This window comes from Amblyomma maculatum, chromosome 1 (assembly GCF_055883805.1).
Source record: "Amblyomma maculatum isolate TAMU_Amacu chromosome 1, ASM5588380v1, whole genome shotgun sequence".
Taxonomy (NCBI): Eukaryota; Metazoa; Arthropoda; class Arachnida; order Ixodida; family Ixodidae; genus Amblyomma; species Amblyomma maculatum.
The window spans coordinates 21,274,365-21,295,490 of NC_139344.1; positions in this window are offsets into that span (position 1 = coordinate 21,274,365).

The following is a 21,126-nucleotide window of genomic DNA, read 5'->3' on the forward strand; positions in this document are numbered from 1 at the left end:
TTGCATCCTGTGAAGTGCATCTTGAGGCTAAACACTCCGTTTCTGGCTGCATAAGACGTATCGATTGCAACTTTCGCAGATTGAAACTAGAACAAACTATCGCTAAAGAAGTGTATTTCATATTACTCCTGTTAGCCAGCAGAAACAAAATATTTTGGGTGAGAAACGTCGAGATTGCAGCACGAATGCTTGAAAGCGGTGCAAGCTCTTGACAGGCGCCGATATAAGAGTCTTCTTGGAGGAGAACGACACCACTACATGTATTCTCTGTCGGTAGTGAGACCTCCCTCGCACGCGGACAACGTAGGCAATGAAGACTTGGTGTCACCAAGCAAGCCTGTGTTTGCTCAGACACCGCATACTGGTTTATATAGCCAGCCTCGACGAAAGAAACGTTTTGGTTTATTTTATGGGATTTTAACGTCCTAAAGCGAGTCAGGCTACGAGAGACGCTGCAGTGGGAGGGCTTTGGTAATTTCCACCACCTGGGGTTATTAAACGTGCACTGACATTACACAGCACACGGACGTCTTGCTTTTCGTCTCCATCGAAAAGCGGCGTCGCTGCTTGCAGGATTCGATCCCGCATCCTTGAACACAATAGTCGGGCGCCCTAACAAATTCACCACCAAGGCGAGACCGAATAGAGACATGTTAAGACCAAAATAACAATAGTGAACATATCGCGGTTTTTAAGGAAGGGGCCTGAGAACAGGATAAGATGCGAAAGCGGGAAAAACATCTCACGCCCTTCCTATGTTTGAGAATGAATTAAGACACAATCAAGAATGACAAACGGGGAAACAAGCCGTTGCTCACTCGCTGCGAAAAGGGAATGTATAAGTTATACAAGGAACGACCAAGGCATATCTTGTTTGTTTATATATTATTGCAGAAACATCGCTCTACAAAATGCTGATAAATTTTCCTCCGCCTCATTATGGCAGCGGACCAGTTAATAATAGTTTAACAACTTCGTATCCTAAGAGTTGCGGCAAAAGTTATACTTTAAGGACGGCGACATTTTCTTCCTTTTCCAAAGTGACGTTTCAAATCAAGAGATGGGTGAAGAAACATCTTGCACGGCGGTTATTTCAGCGTTTAAGGTTTTTTTTTTCTTTAGCGGCAGCTATTAAGGTATTGAGGCAATGAATGATTTAAGAGAAAAATTGGGAAGTAAAATTTGTGTATCTATAGTTGTAGAGCGCTCCTTTCCGTCTTGCAAGCGCTGCTGTTATTCGACTGGCATTCCCCTCCAGTCCGACGCCCCTAAAGCACGGCGCCATCGCCGCCTCTGCCCTCCTCGTGAGGATTCTTTCGCAGGAGCTTCCACTATACGGAACTTGCCAGATCCTTCCCCTCTCGTTATACTCTCGGTCCTCCTTCCACGGCAGCCATTCTCCAGTTGCGCATTTTTAGGCTTTATTACTCCGTCTCTCTATCAAACGTGTCAAACACGAAGCATTTTTCTAGTTCTCTATAAAATGCTACACTCGCGCGTACTTCGTGTAAAGCAAAGCTCCACTCAAAAAAGGTATCGAGAAATAAGAGCTAAGGCCGCGTCAATTTAGTTTTGACTCTGTGAAGTGATGAGGCTTCGAACATACGAAGCCCCCCTGATTTTTTTCCTGCAGTGCATGCTGTACTTCGCCACTACAGAGTATCGACTCAATTTTTCGGCTCGATGACTGCGCTGATAAACAATCCTGATGAGTCCTGTTTGTTTCATTGATGTAGATTTACGAGATGTCCTGCAAAAATCTGCAATCAAGACAACAGGTGTCTTGTCAAAAGCGCAGCATTATGAAATCCACCCTAAACGTTGGAGTGCTTTCATACTGCTCGCTTTTTCCCACCAGTGGCCGTTTCACACACAGAAAGGGCTTCTAGGCGTCAAATCGCGGGCGACTCCCACTTACATTTCTCATAGATGAGACCATATCCGCAAAACACGCGAAATTGCCTATCGGACATCTGTATTTAAATCAGCTTTTTTCCCACGCGCAATGCGTGAATGGAACAGCCTCCCAAACGCATTAGTTTTATTAGATGACAACAGCTTTCCAGCCGCTCTTAACACACATTTACGGGGACTACCTGATGCATCACTGTGCCATGCACCATAAGCTATTGACTGCTCTCCTTATCAACAGAGAGCTTTTTCATGCTACTTTTTCGCTATATATGTATTTTAACCCTTTCATGGCTTGCACAGCATTTCCCAAGTGTTTGTTACTGTTCTTAGCTGCATTGTTGCTGGGTCTTTTGTATGAATACACTGTACATCTGTTCACAGTGCTTTTGCCTTTCCCTTTGCGTACCTCCGTATTCTAATGCCCAGTGGGGCGATTTGTACGTACTCAAATGAATAAAACAAAAAATACTTTTTCAATATTTGCAACAATACGCCACGCTAATTCACTCCTTAAAATACTCTCTTTGCTCAGTGAAAGTACACTTAGACTGCCCAGCCGTATGTGCTGAACCTTTTCTCTGGTTTCTCCTACAGTTTATTAGGTGGCAGGCCGAATATATGTTGCATAAAATTTCTCTGCAGCCTTCCCGAAAACAACCTACACAAGAACCAACGTCGCTTGCAAGAAAACTTGTACTCAGGTAAAGCTGCTTACGTGGGCTAAATGCGTTGTGCTTTTCTGCCATGTGCATCGCACGACAGCTCGTACGTTCAGCCATTTTGTTCGACTTGAGCCTTGAGGTAACGCATTAAATTTGGCATGTTTCGTTCAGCATGGCGAATCCGCGTGGCCTCCACTCGGTCCACTTCCTCGAGGCCCCAAAGTATGAAAGAGGCTGTTTTAGCTGGAGATGACATAGGCGCTCGACTACTGAGAAGAGGGACAAGGGTTCGATCTCGGCAGTCGCATTCCCATAGAGGTGATGTCCAAGGTGTCTCTGTGCGGTCTGATCTCAGTACACGCTATAGAATACGATGTAATCGAAATTATGCGGAGGACTCTACTACATTGTTCATCATAGTTTGGGCCACTTTAAGACGCCAAACCCCGTCGTAAAACAGGTGATGACAATTGCTACTCCCTAGTCTTTCGTTGAGGCAAGCTGCAGTGGTTTTCAAAGCCAAAAGGAAACCGAAACTAAAACCCAGCGCTCATAAATCCTTTAAATCGCATTATAAAATTTTCGATGTACCGCTTGTATCTGCGTCGAAAAAAATGTTTTTTTTTCAAACTTTCAGTGTTTTTTCCGGACTTCACATCTTTAGGACGGACGAACAAAACAGGTGAACTTGAGTCGTTCAATTTATTCCTGCATTAAAAGCATATTGAATTGATTTCAATTTAATTGAAGTTTATTTGCATCACATACAATGTGTATATGACACTGGAAGCGGGAGGAAAAGTTGTCTCAAGGACCACCTTGACAAAGCCCCGCGCTCCCATAGTGGCATCGCGCAACAGTGGCAGAACAGCTTTGTAGCAAAAATAAAAAATAAAAATACAACAATAAAACAATAAAACAATCAAACAGCTTTACTGCGCAACAGGGTCGAATGGAAAGAATGAGGCGAAACTGGCCAAATAAGTGAAAACATAGATAAGCAATTACACAGCACACAACACAGCTCAAAAAAACAAAACAAAGTAAGTATTGCTTTTAATTATCATTGATGAAGGAGTTACTGATAATGGTACGGATTAATTTGAATCTAACTGTATTAAGGTGAATGTTCTGGCTCTGAAGCGATTTAAGTAGCCTTGGTTATCCGCTTTCAATCATTTGTTGTCCATATGTTCTATATATATGCTTTTACTCGTCATGGTTCGCTATGTCGAGTTGTGTGGATAGGTGCACCTAATTGCAGATTGACCAGAGGTACCAAAACTTCAGACTCAATATTTAAATCTTGTTTCAGTATCCTATAAATTTGATAGTTGTATAGCTTTGCGACTGGCATTACTGCGTATTTGATTAACAGTTCCTGGGTGTGAAAGGGGGCTGGAACGTTCTCAACAATTCTTTAAAACCTTTTTTGCGATAAAAATATTTTTTGAAGGTTTCCTTGAGCTGTGGACCCCGAGACTAATTGGCAGTAATTAATTCTAGAGGAAAATATGGTATTATAAATTAGCATCTTAATATTTCGCGGCAATATATGTAGCGATGACGGTAGACGAGTCCTATTATCTGAGGTAGCTTACTTGCAACGGCATCAACTCGCTCGTCCCAGGAAAGAGTCTCTTCAAAGATGACACCTAGCGCCTTGAACTTATACATGAGTTCGATCGGCATTGAATTTATTAGAATTGGTTGATCGAGTATAACAGTTTTAGCTTTAGTTCTAAATAACATAGCTTTTGTTCCTTTGATTTAATTTAATCAGCGTATGGTCTGCTTTGTGAACGAGCTCATTGCCTGTACTACTGCTAACAAATATGTTTGTACTAATCTGCACAAATAATGTAGTTAGTGTGGGAGCTTATAGTTAAAATGTCATTTATATATATATTAAAGAGAAAAGTACCTAAAATGCTGCCTTACGGGACACCACAGGACAGTGGCAATGGATCAGAAAGGTAAGAATCTATAGTAACTATTCTGATACGATGTTGTAGGTATGAAGTGATAAGAGAAGCCGCATTCCCTGGAAAACCGTAATGCTGAAGTTTTTGTATCAAACGTTTATAGTCTAGATGGTCTAATGCCTTTGAGAAATCTACAAACACCCCCAGTACTATCTATCTCTTTTCTATTGCTGCTGGGATGAGCTCTTTTTGTGCTAGCAAAGCAAATTCTGTTCCATATCCTTTGCGGAAGCCAAATTGGGATGAAGTTAGCAGATGATGCTGCTGTTCAAATTCTGTAAATGTACTCAGAATGACCTTTTCGAAAGCTTTTGACCTAAAAGGGAGTATAGATACGGGGCGGTATTTAGTCATGTCATTTTTATCTCCTTTCTTGTGAAGTACAGTAACACGAGCAACCTGCATTTCGCTTGGAAAGACTGTCTGGTTTAGACAAAGGTTAAAAATGAGGGCTACGTTTGGTGCAAGAAGATCTGACAGAAACTTAATTGGCTTTATTTGCATGCCTTAATATCCTTAGCGATACTTTTGCTGAAACTTTGTGTAATACAGTTTACTTCATGTTCATTTACTGGTTTCAGATAGATGTTGCTCTCGTATATAAAACCCGGTAAATCATTAACAACGCAAGTGTTATTAGTAATCGTAAGGAAGTGATTACTGAAAGCATCAGCAGTTCTTTTCCTGATAGTTTGTAGTTGTCTATTTTCAGATTATTTATTTTTTCATTGATAAAGCGTTACAATATTGAGTTTAACCTACTCCATAGGACATCAGAATGCCCAGCAGCTGTGATAAACAAGTTTGCAAAACAGCCACGTGTCGCCTTTTTAAGGTCTTTATATAGACGATTACGAAACGTTTTGTATTCGCGAAAAACTTCCGCCTCTTTGCAAGATATGAATTACTTATATAATTTACTCGTTTTGTTATCCTCTTGAGTAGCTCGGAATTGACTCATGATTTACGCATCCTTTTTTCTGCTTAGTAGTTTGAAGTGGAAAGGAAGCTTCATATATTTGTTTAAGAATGAGCATGAACTCAATATAGGACTGTTTGCATCTCTACATCCGTGCACACTCTCCCAGGAGGTGAGAGCAATATTGCCGCAAAACTGTATTTCTGGAAGACATAGCGCAAAAAAGACGGGGACAACACAGATGTAGACAGGACAGGCGCTATTCTTCAGGCGCTATGTCTTCAGGACAGGCGCTATGTCAGGACAGGCGCTATGTCTTCAAGAAACTGCTACCAACGAGCCCAAACCAAACATCTGCTGTATTTCTGTTTTTTGCGCCCTTATCACTCTGATTCTGGCTCGCGTAGCAGTTCTGTATTATTTGTTTGTTAATGCTCGATTAGTTTCGTTGTCGCGCAAGATGCTCCGAGATCTGTCTCGAAGATTCCGATCACTCGCGTATGTTTCTACAATGTTCCAGGTTCTGCTAGTAGCAATTTGCGACGTTATCTAGATTGTTCTGAGCAGCCTTTAAAGTGAGTGTTGACAAGTGCGACGGGCATTATTTGTACAACGATAGACGAGCAGGTTTGTTGCTATCGCCGCCGCCGAGTTGCTTAGTTCTTTTGCGGGCGCAAGTCAGCCCGATAAAGAGTTAATTTCAGTACCATCGCGCCTGTGTCTTCTTTTGGTGTGTACGGCAGGCCTTGTCACCACTACGTGACAATATTAGTACGAAAAACTGATAAGCTATGTTCTGTGATTTTCTGTCACCCCGAACTGAGTACTGTGATGAAGCACATATATCTGGAAGAAGCGTTGCGCTAAAACCTTGTTTGCAAGGATGGAGGGTGTTGTGGACCCCTGTCTTTACCATCATCTCTGAAGGGAAAAAGAGAAAGGAACAACTGAAAGCACGCACTAATGCTACAAAACGCTGCCAGCGTGCACCACTTAAAACATAAAGGTCGGCACTAGGTTCCAGCTCCATCCGCTGGATTCGTATTCCGAGTTTGCGTCGTATCGAATTCCTGACCTCAAATCATACGATTGGTGGAAACACCAGAACCGAAACTGGCTACCACTTCTGGCTCAGGCATTTCCACCAATCAGATGACTCGAGGTCGGGGAGATAGCGACACTTTGGATAACGAAGCAAACTCGGAATACGAAACAAGGTTTGGCAATAAAGACAAGAAAGGGCTCCGCTAAATTCTCTCAGGTTTATGCTCTTAATACACATGGGCCATTTTCCGTTGAAATTAACGGTGCGTATGAGCGCTCCTCCCAGTCAGTTCGTTTTGTATGGTGGTAGAATTTCATGTAATGAATGCTATCACGGTTGCTTAAAGAAGTTTATATCACGTTAGCCACAGACGCAGAATCGCCCCACACCTGGAGAATAGAACTCTAATCGTTATTCGCACATTCACGTAGTATATGAGCTACCAGCTAGAACATATGGTGGACAAAGGCGACTTGGCGGCCTCTCTTAGCGGGCTTTGGAGCTTGAATGACGTCAAAGTGGCATATAACCAATAAACTAGGGTACTGGGTTTGCTATTTGGTTGCTAGAATTGGTTCTGTGAAGCTTAAAAAATTTGGCCCCGCTCACTTCGTTTTTCTTCCCCAAGGCACGGTGGCATATAAGGAATCAATAAGCGGTATCACTTCCCCACGAACGCCCTGCGTCGAAGGAAATCTTTCCGAACACGTGGCAAATGCCCCGGCCTCGGTCGTCAAACTCGAAGTGTTCATTTTGGCAGGTTGCTCATACGAATCTGAAGATCAAGAACAGAAATTTCAAGTTTAGTATGAAAAGAAAATGAAATGGGCGCAAGGACCTTTCTTCAGTGTTGCCTCGATCAAGTATGCCACTAAACATGGCAACATTCGGGACCTCTTTGGTGGTCTTAAATGCAGTCAGCAATGCTTAAGAGTTGACATTAGTTGCATAAACTGACATTAATAAGGTTTTTAGGTTTCACAGAGCAAACTTAATGCAAGACTTGAGAAACGTGCAGTTTTTTTTTTTTTTTTTTGCAAAGTTGTCACCGCCACCACCATTCCAGAGGAAACGCACTGTTTCTCAACCATTTAATCCTGACGTAAGACGAATGCGGGTCACGTAATATATTTTATGTAAACAAAAAAAAAAAGCGCAATTCGGTGAGATGCACGCAGTACGTGGCAAAGTTCTTGCAAAATTCCAACATGCGCTTCAAGTACTTAAAGATAGACACCGATTACGGCTCTCTTCATGATTTCATTCTTTTTGTATTTGAATGGAGCACGCATTGTGTAACTGCTAATTTACAGCAGTGACCTGCGCTCTTAGCCAAAAACGCAAATAGTTGAATCGAAGCATGTGCAATAAGTTAGATTCGGCTATACAGGGAGGTGACAAAGGAAGGTTAGGGAAGGAAGCCCTAAGCACTGAACCATCAAGGAAGGGGGGGGGGGGGGGGGGGGGCTTTCAAGCAGTAATTAATAATAGCAAGCATCCTCATTCAGCAAAAATAATTGCTGCCATTTAGTGTTTTAATGCCGCGGCTTAGACGTACATACTGAAGAGATAAACACACTAAAGAATATTCCGAAGAAAATAATGTCACTGTTACGCTGAAACTACTCTTGCGCTGCGCACTTGAGAGTTTCAGGTTTGTGTCGACATAACGTACACAGGACGTCCTTTTGGGGAATGACCATTCGGAGGCAATAAACCTGTAGAAAACATTTGGTCTGCAGGTGAATTAAGATAATGCACGATCAGGCTAGATGAATTTTACCCTGGGAATTGAAAACTGTCGAGTAATATCTATCTAATTTTAATCGCGACCGCTCTGACATTTTGTTTTGAGGGGGCAATATACAGCTGAAGAACTCATTTACTCATTTCAATATTACCTAATCCTAACGGCACCATTTTCAACCTTCTAGAGGGAACGGTACTTTTGAGACCTTTATAATTATCTTAAGCACTTGTTTTGCATCTCCTAAGGACAAGGTATATCTTCCTGCTATCTTGTTGGGCAAACGTCTCGAGTGAAGTGTCACGAGAAATAATTTAACTTCCTTTTAGAGTTAAAGACACATCTTGACCGTTTCACTCAATAGTAGTTTGTTTCCTTAGTCCTGTGCTACGCCACTTGCCTCACGGAGGAAAATGAGTTGACGTAGACAGATTGAAAAATAGAAGCTTCGCTTTAGCGTTGATATATCTGGCAAACAACGGTAGCGCTTAGGTATTCAAAGTAAACGAATTCATGAACGCAACAAGACAAGAGATTTTTATTGCTCTTCTAGCTCATTTCTCTCTACGGAGCATTCAAACTAGAGAAAACCAAATCCACCCTGCCTTTCTGCGCTGGCCGAATTCAAACTGCTCGGAATGCGTAAAGATTTATTTGCGGATGAGCTTCAACGAGTCGCCCAGAAAAGAAGAGCACACAAACGTACATCTCGCTTTCGCTGCGGTGCTATTGATTTCCAGTGTTTTCAAGAGGCATTCCGTCCCGTAGCAGGCTGCGGTTATTTTTTACGACTGCTTTGCGCTGTTTATTCGGCAGTGCGCAATTCACGCCTAGCGTATATAGCCCACTTTTCATTTCTGTTTCGCTTGCCGTATCTGGCTCGCGCTTTCGTCGCTTCATTTGCCTGAAGCCAAATGTGCCAGTATAGAAGCTCATTGCGTTCCTGTGGTCACCTGATATGCACTGCGTGTCACAGTGCGCCCAGGTGGACCACGAAATAAGCTTCCATTCAAGAAAAAAAAAAAAAACAGATGGTCAGAGTGGTGAGGGAAAAAATACAGGTTGGCAGCGGTAGCCGATGCCTAAATTGGCATTTGCAGAATTCACGAAAGTCACACCGATTGGATGACTAACTTTTACTGCTGTTACACAAGCGGTTTGATGGCTATTAATTGCAATGGTAGTTCTTCATTTCAAATCTCGTCGAAGTTAGCGACGATGACCTGCGCTTAAATGATGCGTTGCGAGAAGTTTAACTTAATCTCTTATTCTCCTGGGCTAGCTTACTGCGTCCTGGTACTGGGTGAATATGCGTTTGTATTCTTGTATTTTGAGCTGTGATTATTTCGTTTTGTAGGTTACTTCCCTGAAATTCCCAACTCGGACCTCAGACAGTTCATTGGAGGCACACTTGGTCTGAGCGCTCAGCCATAATTTGACTGATTGCGCGTCGCGCGGTTGCCAGTTCATAAACGTTTGATTCGCGAACATGGAACTTTCAGTTTCTTACACCAAAGGAGTGAATATTTCTATGTGATACGAGAACGTACGACAGCAGGAAACATGGCCGACTGGTCTATAGACGATGTTGTGGGCCCGTCCAGTGATATCATATCATTTGGTCCCTGTAATATCAAATCATATAGCTGAGCTGAACTGTCGTAGAGATTTCAATGCTGTGCGTGCTTCCGTGCAATACGACTTAGCGGCCGCCGCATAAATTACTGCATACAAATGTCCACGCGATGATAGTATTAAGCTATTGCCTTATGCACCACCGGGGATAAAAGTCTAGGCGACGCATGAGCTGCATCGCGAGCAGGTAGCGATATTATTAGGTGGTATCACGATGTCACACATTTTGGGGTAAAAGTCGGGCTGAGGTGGAGTAATATGTAAAAGCGAAATAAGGTGATCGTTGGTAAACGTTACAGTTACGCACCAAAGTACCTTCCCGCGCGTACTGGATGCTTCTGACCCATACTGACGGCTCTGTGTATCTGTGACGAAGCCTGAACGACGGAGTTCATCGCTACATGAAAATGAATTTGTCTGAGCTGATCAACTAAATTCTGCAAAGGTTTGGTGCTGTACGTAACGTAAGCATTAACGTAACCTGAAAACGGGAGAGCAACTTAGAAACAATACTAATCTGAGGTTTTGTGCGCATATCTGTAGCTCCTAAACGCGCCGCTAGAAGAAAAAGGGTCTTAGTCCCTGCACAGCATACAGTTCGAATTTGAACTTCTAGAGCGCAAACTTTAAATTGATTGGCTCGAGTCTCGCAGCTGTCATGACGGGCTCGCTCTCTCTCTCGCAAAGTCACGTGCGATCCGAAAGCTGGAAGTTTAGTGTAGACTTTTTTTCGGTGTGCCACGCACCCTAGCACGTTGCGTAGAAACGAAGTCGGGCCCGGCTCGGAACAAAGCGGGGCAATTGCTTCTCAAATTACTTCTTTTCTTTTCTTTTTTTTTTTTGCGAGGATTTTGAGTGCCGGTTAAAACAGTCCCAGCTTTAGAGGCTTACCCGAGTGCTCGAAGTAAGGAAGAGGAAAAGATGTAAGCCCACCGAAGATGAAGGTTACTGCCGTCGCTTAAGATAATAACACTTTCTCTTGTTTATCAGGCCGTCGTTCCGAAGCACTCGTTCACCTGATATCATGAAGCTACTTCCACAAAATGTCCCGCCTAGGGGCTAACGTTTTATGGCACCGAGATCGTTCTTCGATCTTGCTTTCGTGAAACAAAAGCAATAAGGCGGGTGCGGGTTGTTTGGTTTCTTTTGCGATATTTCCGAGAAGACAGAAACAGGAAACTGATGTTCCAACGAGTAAGAAAATACCTTGAACGAAAAGACCTTCCCGCAGGGTGCAAACACAACTGCCTTTCTTCTATGCCAGGCTCTTTCACAGCACTAATGTTTTTTTTTTTTTTTTAGTAATCATGGTTTCTACTTTTTGTTTTCTGCGTTGCTGCTGCAGAAATGATTATTGGGAAGTAGCCATAAATACATTATAAGATAGGGATGCAATAGCGATGATTTCAGTGGGTGCACGATTTTTCTACCCTTATACACGCCAGCAATAAAACTCGCAATGCTTGATTCAGCTCATGTGCTTTGCAATGGGCTTCAACCCCCGCCCAAAGATTGTTTGTTGGTAAAGGATCTTCATGAGTTCGGCAGGCTTGCGAAGATAGCTAACATAACAAGCTGAATAATATCGCCATCTTCTAGGGCCTTTTACGAGTAAATAAGGAAAGACAGGCTAGAAGACAGGAAAAAGAAGACATAAAAAACGGGGCAGTAGAGACGCTGGAAAATCTCGGGGAACGGTGTCATTTTCTCGTTTTTATTCGGTGCGTAGATGGCAGCGCTGGCATGCCTGGAAACGAGAGTCCTTCGGGCACTAGAAAAAGAATGCCGGAGAGCATTATCTGCGCCAATGGCCGTGCAAAACTATGGTAAAACACGGGAGAAAATGGTAGAGATGCTGAGGTTTGGCTCCCTTTTTCGTGATATGTTATCGCTTTCTGCGGTTATAGATCGCAAAGCGATCGAGTGGCTATATCGTACCTACATCTCTGCTTTCCACACATCTTATTCTGGCCGACTTAGTGGATACATGGTGTCATGTTTGGTAGTCGGCGATGGCGTACGGAATAGGCTTTCCGTTTGGGTGGCTTATGAGTGGAAGTCGGTTAATGACTTGAACACATTACATACGGCGTGAAGGAAATATGTATTTTGCTTATTTGATGTGCGTTTATAACAAAGGCGACCATTAGCGACCTTAAAATGGTCGAATAAAAAATAGTTGGTGAACTTTTGCGAAGATCGCGGCGCCAAGCGAATATCTCTGGTGGTGGCTGCAGACCTATACTAAAATTGCTTCGCGCTGCGCTGTTGAATGTTTAGAAGCTACTGGTAGCTAAATAAAAAGATTATTTGGTGGCGCGTGTGAATAACTCCATCTGGCAAAACACCTCATCTTTCACATCGTGGCGTCGCCATCGCGAGGAATCTCCCATGCCAGAAGACACATGAAACAGAGTTAAATGTGAATTGAGGTAAAACCAAAGTCATGTAACGTTTAGCCCAGCGTATAAGATCAAGACGTCTCTACATAAAGCCAGCGCTCGTCGCTTAAGAAAAACTCGTTCCAGGTAACTTTAGCCGAGGGATAAAAAATAATGCATTTTAGGTAAGCCAGGTAAACCGATTGCAATAGACACCATAAACAAAGACTACTAGACACCATAAACAAAGTGTGGCTTGATGGTGTCGTACCCGAGAGCTGGAAAACCGCTGTCGTGATCCCTAATCCCAAACCTGGGAAGCCTCCAACAGACCTCGCCAACTTACGACCAATCTCCTTAACATCAACGCTTTGCAGGCTCGCAGAGAAAATGCTAGCCACGCGACTTTCTTGGTGGCTTGAACAGCACGGTTTTTATCACCCTGCTCAAATTGGATTTCGTCCATACATAGGTACAGAGGACGGGTTGGCTGTCTTGGCATCAGCAGTTCTATCATCTACCCGCAGCCGCAATGTACGTACCATATTAGCAATGGACGTTGAAAAGGCATATGACAACATCAGTCATGCTGCAATCCTGAATGCCATTGACATGCTTCATCTCCCTCCGAGAGTACGCACTTTTGTCGCATCATTTTTGGACGGAAGAAAATTTGCAATGCGCCTCAGTGGTGACACAGTTGGTTCATTCGTTTCACTAAGTGGCGTGCCCCAGGGATCAGTATTGTCTCCGACGTTGTTCAATATTACTTTCATCCCATTGGCGTGGCGCTTACATGACATCCCTGAAATCAAGATTTTGCAATACGCAGATGATATCACGGTATGGAGCACTCACCATGATCTTCTCACTCAAGAGGCCACCCTTCAGTTAGCATTAGACGTCACCTCTGATTACGCATCCTCCATTGGCCTTCAACTTTCTGTGCGTAAAACTTCATACACGTCAGTCGCCAACCACTGGGGACGCCGTAAACTTACCTCAAATCCAATTCGTCTCTCTCTTTCAGGCACCCCAATACAAGAAAGTTCGAGCCTGAAAATTCTGGGCTTAACAATTCACCAATCAGGATCGGCGACTGCTTGGTTTTCTCAGGCAAAAAAGCAAGCACTTCGAACTATGAGTTTAACAAGAAGAATTGCACCTAAAAATGGGTGGCGCTGGCTCGTCTGTTGCACGCCAGTTAGTGAGGGCGGTTCTGCAGCCACGTATTGTTTATCAGGCCCAGTTCCAGCATCTAACAAGAGCACAATGGGATCGCCTTGAAGCCGTAAATCGAGAAGCTATGAGGACCATAACATGCCTTCCACGACTCACACCGGTCGTAGCGTTACAGGAGAATGCGCAGCTCAACACCATCGATGAACTGGTGCAGTAGCGCCGTGATGCTCGCAGACTCAAGGCCACTTTGTCACATTCCACACAAGCACTGAGGGCGTATGCAACGTCACACATTATTCTTCTGCCACCTGCGCCAGTTCTCCCTCCCTGGAAATTTGTACAGTTAGGAAACAACAAGCCAACTGATATCCGCTGACCAACGCCTGCCAACTCGGCATCGTTGCTTTGCCAGAAATTTGAAAAGCAAGATACTCGCCTGCTTAAGATTCCATATAGTAGTGTACGTGGATGGAAGCCTGCAAGGCTGTGAAGCCAAAACGGCAATCTACTGTCCACGGCGACCTAGTTGGCCTGAATCAGACCACTACGTTTCAGCTGTCGGAACCACTTACATCTTTCTGCGCTGAGCTCGTGGCAGTTCAGGAGACACTCTGCTCCGTGGCTTCCATAACCATGCTCCCTACAGCCCCCGTTGTCATCCGCACTGACGCACTTCAAGCAGTACGTCTGTTCCGACGTGTCAGCCGCTGCCCTAAAATTTACCAAAACAGCCACCAGCTTGCGGCGCGCATCCCACAGTCAATACGCATTGAGTGGGTCCCACGGGATCTTCTGCTTTCCCAAAGTCAAGCTGATTTAGCAACCCGCCTCGTGAACCAAGACGCATCAATCCCACGGCTCCTTGAAGTGGACGACGCTACCCTCCTTTTGTCAAGAAAGGAACACCGCCGGCGCCGCACACGTGCACTTATCCCTCCGTGTGCGATATCCCTTCCCCGCGGTCTCACCCGTGCAGTGGAGGTTGCGCTTAGGTGGCTAGCTAGCGCTTTCGCGCGCCGCGATTGTGCTGCTCTCAGCCGGGGTTTGAGTGAACGAAATCAGCTGCGACCGTGCTTCCATGGACCGGTCCAGATCACCACATTCAGACTTACGAAGGCTGGACAGCCGCCAATACCGACGCCACGGGCAAGATTTGTGCCCTGCTAGACTTCATGTTGGAGTATGTCTGCGATGGTTTCTTCACTCGCGTGAGCCTGTAAACGTATACGTATCAGTGCAAGTTCGAGCGATTGCGTCGAGTCTGACTGCAACCAATGCCAGCATATCAGCCTACCGCTGGAACTTGGCCGTCGAGTCACGGCAGCAGCTCATTTCTTTTACTCAAACCACGATTTGGAGCACCACAATGGTGGCACACGAAAGCGTTAGTCACGTGATACTTTCTCTTTAGCGGGCTTTCTTTGGCGCGCAGAAAAAAAAAGTGCACTTGAGACTTCATTTATTGCAAATGAACGGAAGGGGGGTTTCAGAAAGTGCCCTCCAACTCTGCAAATCAGATTTATTTATCCTCTGAAAGCAATATTTACTAAATTAAACAAATATTTTATTTACTAATCAATTAATTGCTAAAAACATTGATTTAAGCATGGCGACCTAGTAATAGAGCGAAAGCTGTGAGTGTTGAAGCGAATATTTCTGCGGACACCAGTCACAACGTTCTAACGAACCTTCTGTCCTAGCAACTCACTATTGTCGTTCGTTTCTACCAACTACCGCGTTATCTTTTTTCTTCTTATTATTTTTTTCCTTCTTCTTCTTTCATACTCCAACGCCTGGCCCAGCTTTCGGTCTACACCACGTGACAGTTGCTAGGCAACGGCACACGGTACCACGGTGCCACGCCCACGGTTTGAAAACCTAGCGCAATGTGGCTTTCGCTGCAAAAACGGCCTATGAGGCGAAACACGGTGGCAGCTCTGTACAACGGTTTCCATGGCCTACGTCAAATGTTTATTTTTTAACTTTTAACTGGTTAGCTTTGACACCCTGTTTATAGAACGCTCTCAGATATTTGTTATGTGTTCTTAAAGGAAATGCCAATGGGATCATTCATTGCCAAACACCTATTTCAAATTTAGAAATTATTAAACGCTATGCAACTGTCGCCATCACCCTGTGGGTAGTGCGCACATCACGAATTTGGCAAGGTTTGGTAACCAGGACGTCTACACCGTCAGACTGGTTAGACCTCATGTGTTTCACGTTTCCGTAAAACATATCTCGCTTTCTTCCACTGACCATTCTTGCAAATTTACGACAGAAATTTGAACTGCTTGCCCGCTTAGCTTGAGTGAATGACGTTTGTGTTTTTAGCTTCCTCGAGAATATATATATAGCCGTCTGCAAACGTTCAATTTATTACGAGCGCAAAATTATCGCTTAGGTTCTGATTTGAAAATACTTTTTTACAATTATAAAAATCGCTGAAATCGCTGCACATTTTTATCGTTTTACAGTTCTCTTATTATGTTGAAATATTGCTTGCCCGACTATTTTTTCCTAGTTTTGTATAAAGATTACCATGACTAGTTATATACTTCCTTCACATACCACCATAACATCATCTGTTACCCTGTTTTTGTTCTACCCTGATTTGCTTCCACATCCCCCCCCCCCCCTATGTAATGCGCTAATGGGACTTTAGGGTATTTCAAATAAAATAAATAAAATAATTGCAAACTTCACGTGGCGCAGCTTAGTTACGCTGCGATCTTTTCGATTTATGATTACTTCTTGCCTTTCGTGTCACGCTCGCAGTCACAAAGAAATATTTCTTCGAGCGGCAGTTTCAAAGGAAAGGAAAAGCAAAAGCAGTGAAGAGAACTTAACGGTGTTGAATGCGCAGTTCGAAGGACAGCATTCAACGGTGTGCGGCATAGAAGAAAGGAAGCGTGCTTTGTCACGCTCTCTTCGTTATTCTGCGGCGGACTCCCGCAGATACGCATTGCCGCGCAACTATACTTCAACACAAACGCACGAAGCACTCCAAGCGGCAAGCGGCGACTCACCTGAATGGGAAGTGGCAACCCGAGAGGAGCCCTTTGTTTGTGTCACCGCGCGTTTGCCTTTTTTTTCGAGCCCGTCCTCGAGGTGGGTGACATCCATCTTCCTGCCACTCGCGCTAAAGGATCCCATCTCGAAGGAGCTAGCTAGGAAGAGGAGTTGCGTCGGTGCGACGTAATCGGCTCGCTCCCGAGCACGGCGATTATATTTCACCACCGACGTATTGCATAGGCCTTTTCTTTCTTTCTTTTTTTTCTTTTTTTTTTTTTCGCGAGAAGCCTGGCGGTTCCGCGTGACTCAACGGGACGTGGCGGGATTGCGGGCGAGGAAAGCGAAGCTTAGCGCGTGACCATCATTGGGGACAGTCTACCAATGCCCCTACCGATAACCGTCGCTAACTTCTCGCTGTAGACAGCGGATAACGCTCCCGCCCTGCGAGCGTTGTCCTAGTCGTTCCCGCACGTAGCCTCACTTGCCCGCACACGCCGTTTTCGAGGCATACCTCGTTCTCAGTGGCGGTCGCATATCCTTTGTTCGACTGAGCCCGCAACGTGCTTCACCGAAAACAATGTCGGGCGGCGCGTAATTAATGATGCTCGCGAGTTTGAAATGCTTTATTCCGAGCAAGGAAAAGAAGATTGATGCCGCGAGGAGAAAACGCTGAGTAACGCGAACGACGCGAAAAGTGGGCGAGTCCCAAGGCGAGGAGCGCGGCTCGCGTATTTCCAGCGGAAGCAAGAAAAATTGAGGGGTTAGACACTCTTTGTGCGTCTTACTTTCTTCTGATCACAAGTCTCGAAATAGGCCTCAGGCGTATTTATTTACCTGGCTGCAGGCCTGCGAGTTGCTTTTAATTCGCCCTTAACCACATAGGATAGCGTGTGTGCCTTAGCACACACGCTATCCTATGTGGTTAAGAGCGTTTGGTTAAGAGCGTTTCTTTGCAGTTTGCTATCAAAAATCTTGTGCAACTTTTGTCGTTTTTGATTTTCGTGTTGTTTTTTTTCTTTTCATTTATTTATTTATTAGTAAAAACGTTTCAGGGGCCACTGATTGAGGAGAATGCAGGCGTGAATGCTCTTAGCCGCGTTTTCCCACGTGGTTTGTATGTTCCATGAACCAGTCGTTGCAGCTAAACATCTCTCATCTATCTGCCTTATCTTTGGTCCCTAAGTGCCGAAACGTCGTAAGACGAAAAGCTGCAGCAAGAAGCATATGCATGCGCACGATAACGTCGTTGAGTTGCGAAGTGCGCAGACTTCCCGGTAATGAGCATCGCGATGGCCTTTCGTGCCTTCTGATATAATTATTTCTCTGTGTTCTTCATAAATGGCTCAGCCTAGCTTTCTGGACAGAGCCTTTGAAACTTTCATCGGTCCTTGTAGTTGTCGCAAGCCGTCCTTATGCGGAAATAAGAAAAGTTGCAGAATATTTTGTGCTAAAAGGTGAAGCGTGCTTCTGCGACGCTCTTTTTGAAAGAAAAAAACGAAAGAACGCTAAAGCCCCACGGCTACTCATTTCTCAACAATCTGCTTAGATATCATATCAGCTTTTTTTCTGTCTTTCTTATTCGGCAGAACAGAGTGGTTTTGAAGCAGTCTTGCACGTGTCACAGAAATTAAGTAACAAATTACAACTACAGTTACTCCGTCTTAAATGTAACTGATTACAGTGTTCAATTCCAACCCCTTAAAAATAACTGAACAATTACATAATAGTAATCCAGTACTATTATATTACTTCTCTTTTTTTCTTCTAATTTTACTGCCAAAGCGTAAACGTGGCACTGTAGACCAGAGACTGTAAGAAGATGCACGTCGTTAACAATGATGCTATTAGTAACACTCAAGGTAACGTCTCGATTCAAACTGCGCATTTTCTCCATTTCAAAAAACTCTTCAGTGTTGCCCTGTGGTGCAGGCAACCTTCCAGCGAGCTCGAATTGTTTCACAGATGTAGAAATCTTCGAAATGCTCTGGCAGCTACAGAGGCGGGAAAGTCTTCCGTTCCGGGTGAGTGATATGACAGCGGCCGTTTTTCACATGTCTCTCCAGCGCTCATAAGCTTAGGTTTGCCTAGCATCCACACATGGGACATAAATTAGTGTGGGCAGACAAAAAGAACCTAACCAGCGCATGAGACATCTGCAACTGTTCGATGGAACTGATGATTAAACGGTCAGTATTACTGGAGGCAGACTCCCCAACATTGCATCGGCCTGCCTATAGGGCCGAATTATTCATTTCAGAGGATAACGTAACTTTTGAGAACGCCGGATGCATCTTTCTCCTCTGAGGAGTGCTCGTTCGCAGGTACAGTCAGTTTAGCAAGACGCCTAATTACTACTACTGACAACCTCTACTACTTAGTTCTGCTATTAGTGCTAACAATTAAGCCCATTATATGGCGCCTGCCCACAAATTCGGGACAACTGTATGTTCCAACGGGATATTGCTTATGGATGTTATATCTTCGCATATTTTAATGTTTCTTTGTAGCAATCAATTTATTCGACCGTGTCCTTTGGATACTCGCAGTTTCTTACTCTTGAATGTTTTGAGACTTTCAGAAACGTTCCCCGTTGATTGTTTTTATAGCAGCTTACTTAACTACTCGACGGTAGTGAAGAAAAAACATGAAATGTAAGATTTTGCTGCAGATGGGAAGATCATACCATTCCCTTTATTATTTTCTTAAGAGTATCCTACTATAATAAACAGTTGACTCGCAGTTAAAATCAGTGTTCAAAAAAGCTAGTCTGGACAACGCGTAGTAGCCATACAACAGTGTGATCACATCACTACTTAAGCATAATTAAGAGCGCACGAATGTTTTAAACCCTCTGCGTTTCCAGCCTAATCACTACACAGTTCGTTCTTAGACTCGTCAGGTAGCTGTGAAAATAAAAAAGAAACAGGCAAAACGTAAGCGTCCTCACTGAACTGATCTTCTCCCATGCACGAGCATTACAGAAAGTTTCCATTGATTCTCCACTGCCTTTCATGTCCTACTCCCTACATTCGCGAAGTTCTGATATTTTTATACCACCCGTAGCAGACTAGTGTATCAACAAAGACATGAAGTTTTGTGCGTACAGAAGCTCCCTTGAAACTCTTACGCAAACAACGTTTTTTTTTTTTTTTTTTTCTACATCCATGCAACATCCCAGAGTAAATAACATTGAGCCTTCTAGGCATCTGTACGGACTGGATACTTACTAACTTTATGCGGCAGTTTGTTCTCTACATTTACAATTTACCATATAACAGCGCTCTCTGCATACTGCGCACTGCAACAGCTGCATTTCATTGTTACAGGTGTACCTTTCGAAGGAGTCTTGTTTCGCCTGCTGGTTATGATGCTCCTGCTCCCGCGGCCTGCTGGGTGCGCCAGCAGGCCAACTGATGAGCGCATGTTGGATGTGCTCTGCCGGTATAGCTCTGTTCCCGCGATCTCGCTGCTTGGTAAATAAACATTCGATGCGGGGCTGCTTCCGAAGAACGCCCGCGCCACGGCGGCGGCATGCCTGCCTATAGCGCTTGGAGCTTAACGTTGCCTTTTCACAATAGTACATAATTCTCTTTTCTTAAAGGAAACAGAGAAGATTGCTTCGCTCGTTGCCCCTAGCGAGCGCCGAGTTTTTCCTTTCTTTCCCCCCCCCCCCCCTTTCGATTGAGCACACACGTGCTCTGAGCGCGGACAACGTTTTTGCGCTCCCCCCCCCCCTCCCCCTCCCCTGGCATTTCTTTATTTTGCTACATTTTCAAGTAGTTTGTATTATTTATTGGCTCGTCTATTCTTCTAGGCCGGTATATTATTCCAGCATATATTCCTTAGTGCACTCAACATTGGGCCTTTATAGCACTTTCGAAGCAACCAAGAACACATATCTAATGTCATATATTTAAGCCTGGTGCATAAACTATGCGCTGATCGTCCCTCTCGTCAGGGGTTGTACATAAACCGCTGCCGCTGCAGCACAGCGTCTATAGTGCTTATTAAAAAAATTGAGGGACACGTAAGCTTCGGCTGTAATGGTATGAAGCGACAGCGGTAATGTGGTTCCCGCCTGCGGATGCTCGTTATTATTATTATTAATTGGTTCACAGAAAGGGAAAGGCGCAGTATCTGTCACATTTGCTCTGTGGACACTTGAACCACGCCGTAAGGGAAGGGGTGAAGGTGGGAGTGAAAGTGGAAAGAGAGAAAGGGGAGCCGTAGTGGAGGGCTACGGAGTAATTTCGACCACCTGGGATCTTTAACGTGCGCTGACATCGCATAGCACACGGACGCCACTTCGTTTCGCCTCCATCGAAACGCAGCCGTCGTGGTCGGGTTCGAACCCGGGAACTCCGGACAGTAGTCGGGCGTCTTACCACTGCACCACCACGGCGGGGCCGGATGCTCGTTCGAGCTCGTGCATTTCGCCACTCGCTTGATTACTAATCTTTTGATTTATGTCTCTATCATCTCACATATGCTCACTATAGCACACCGTCGTAACCTACTACAGTGTGGGCCATTCAGTACCAACAAATGTATGCTAAGCCCCATTAAACCAAGCCATTTGAAAGTGCGTGCATGGACTGGCGGTAGCGTGTCCTACTCGGACTCTCCGTGTTCGATACCCAT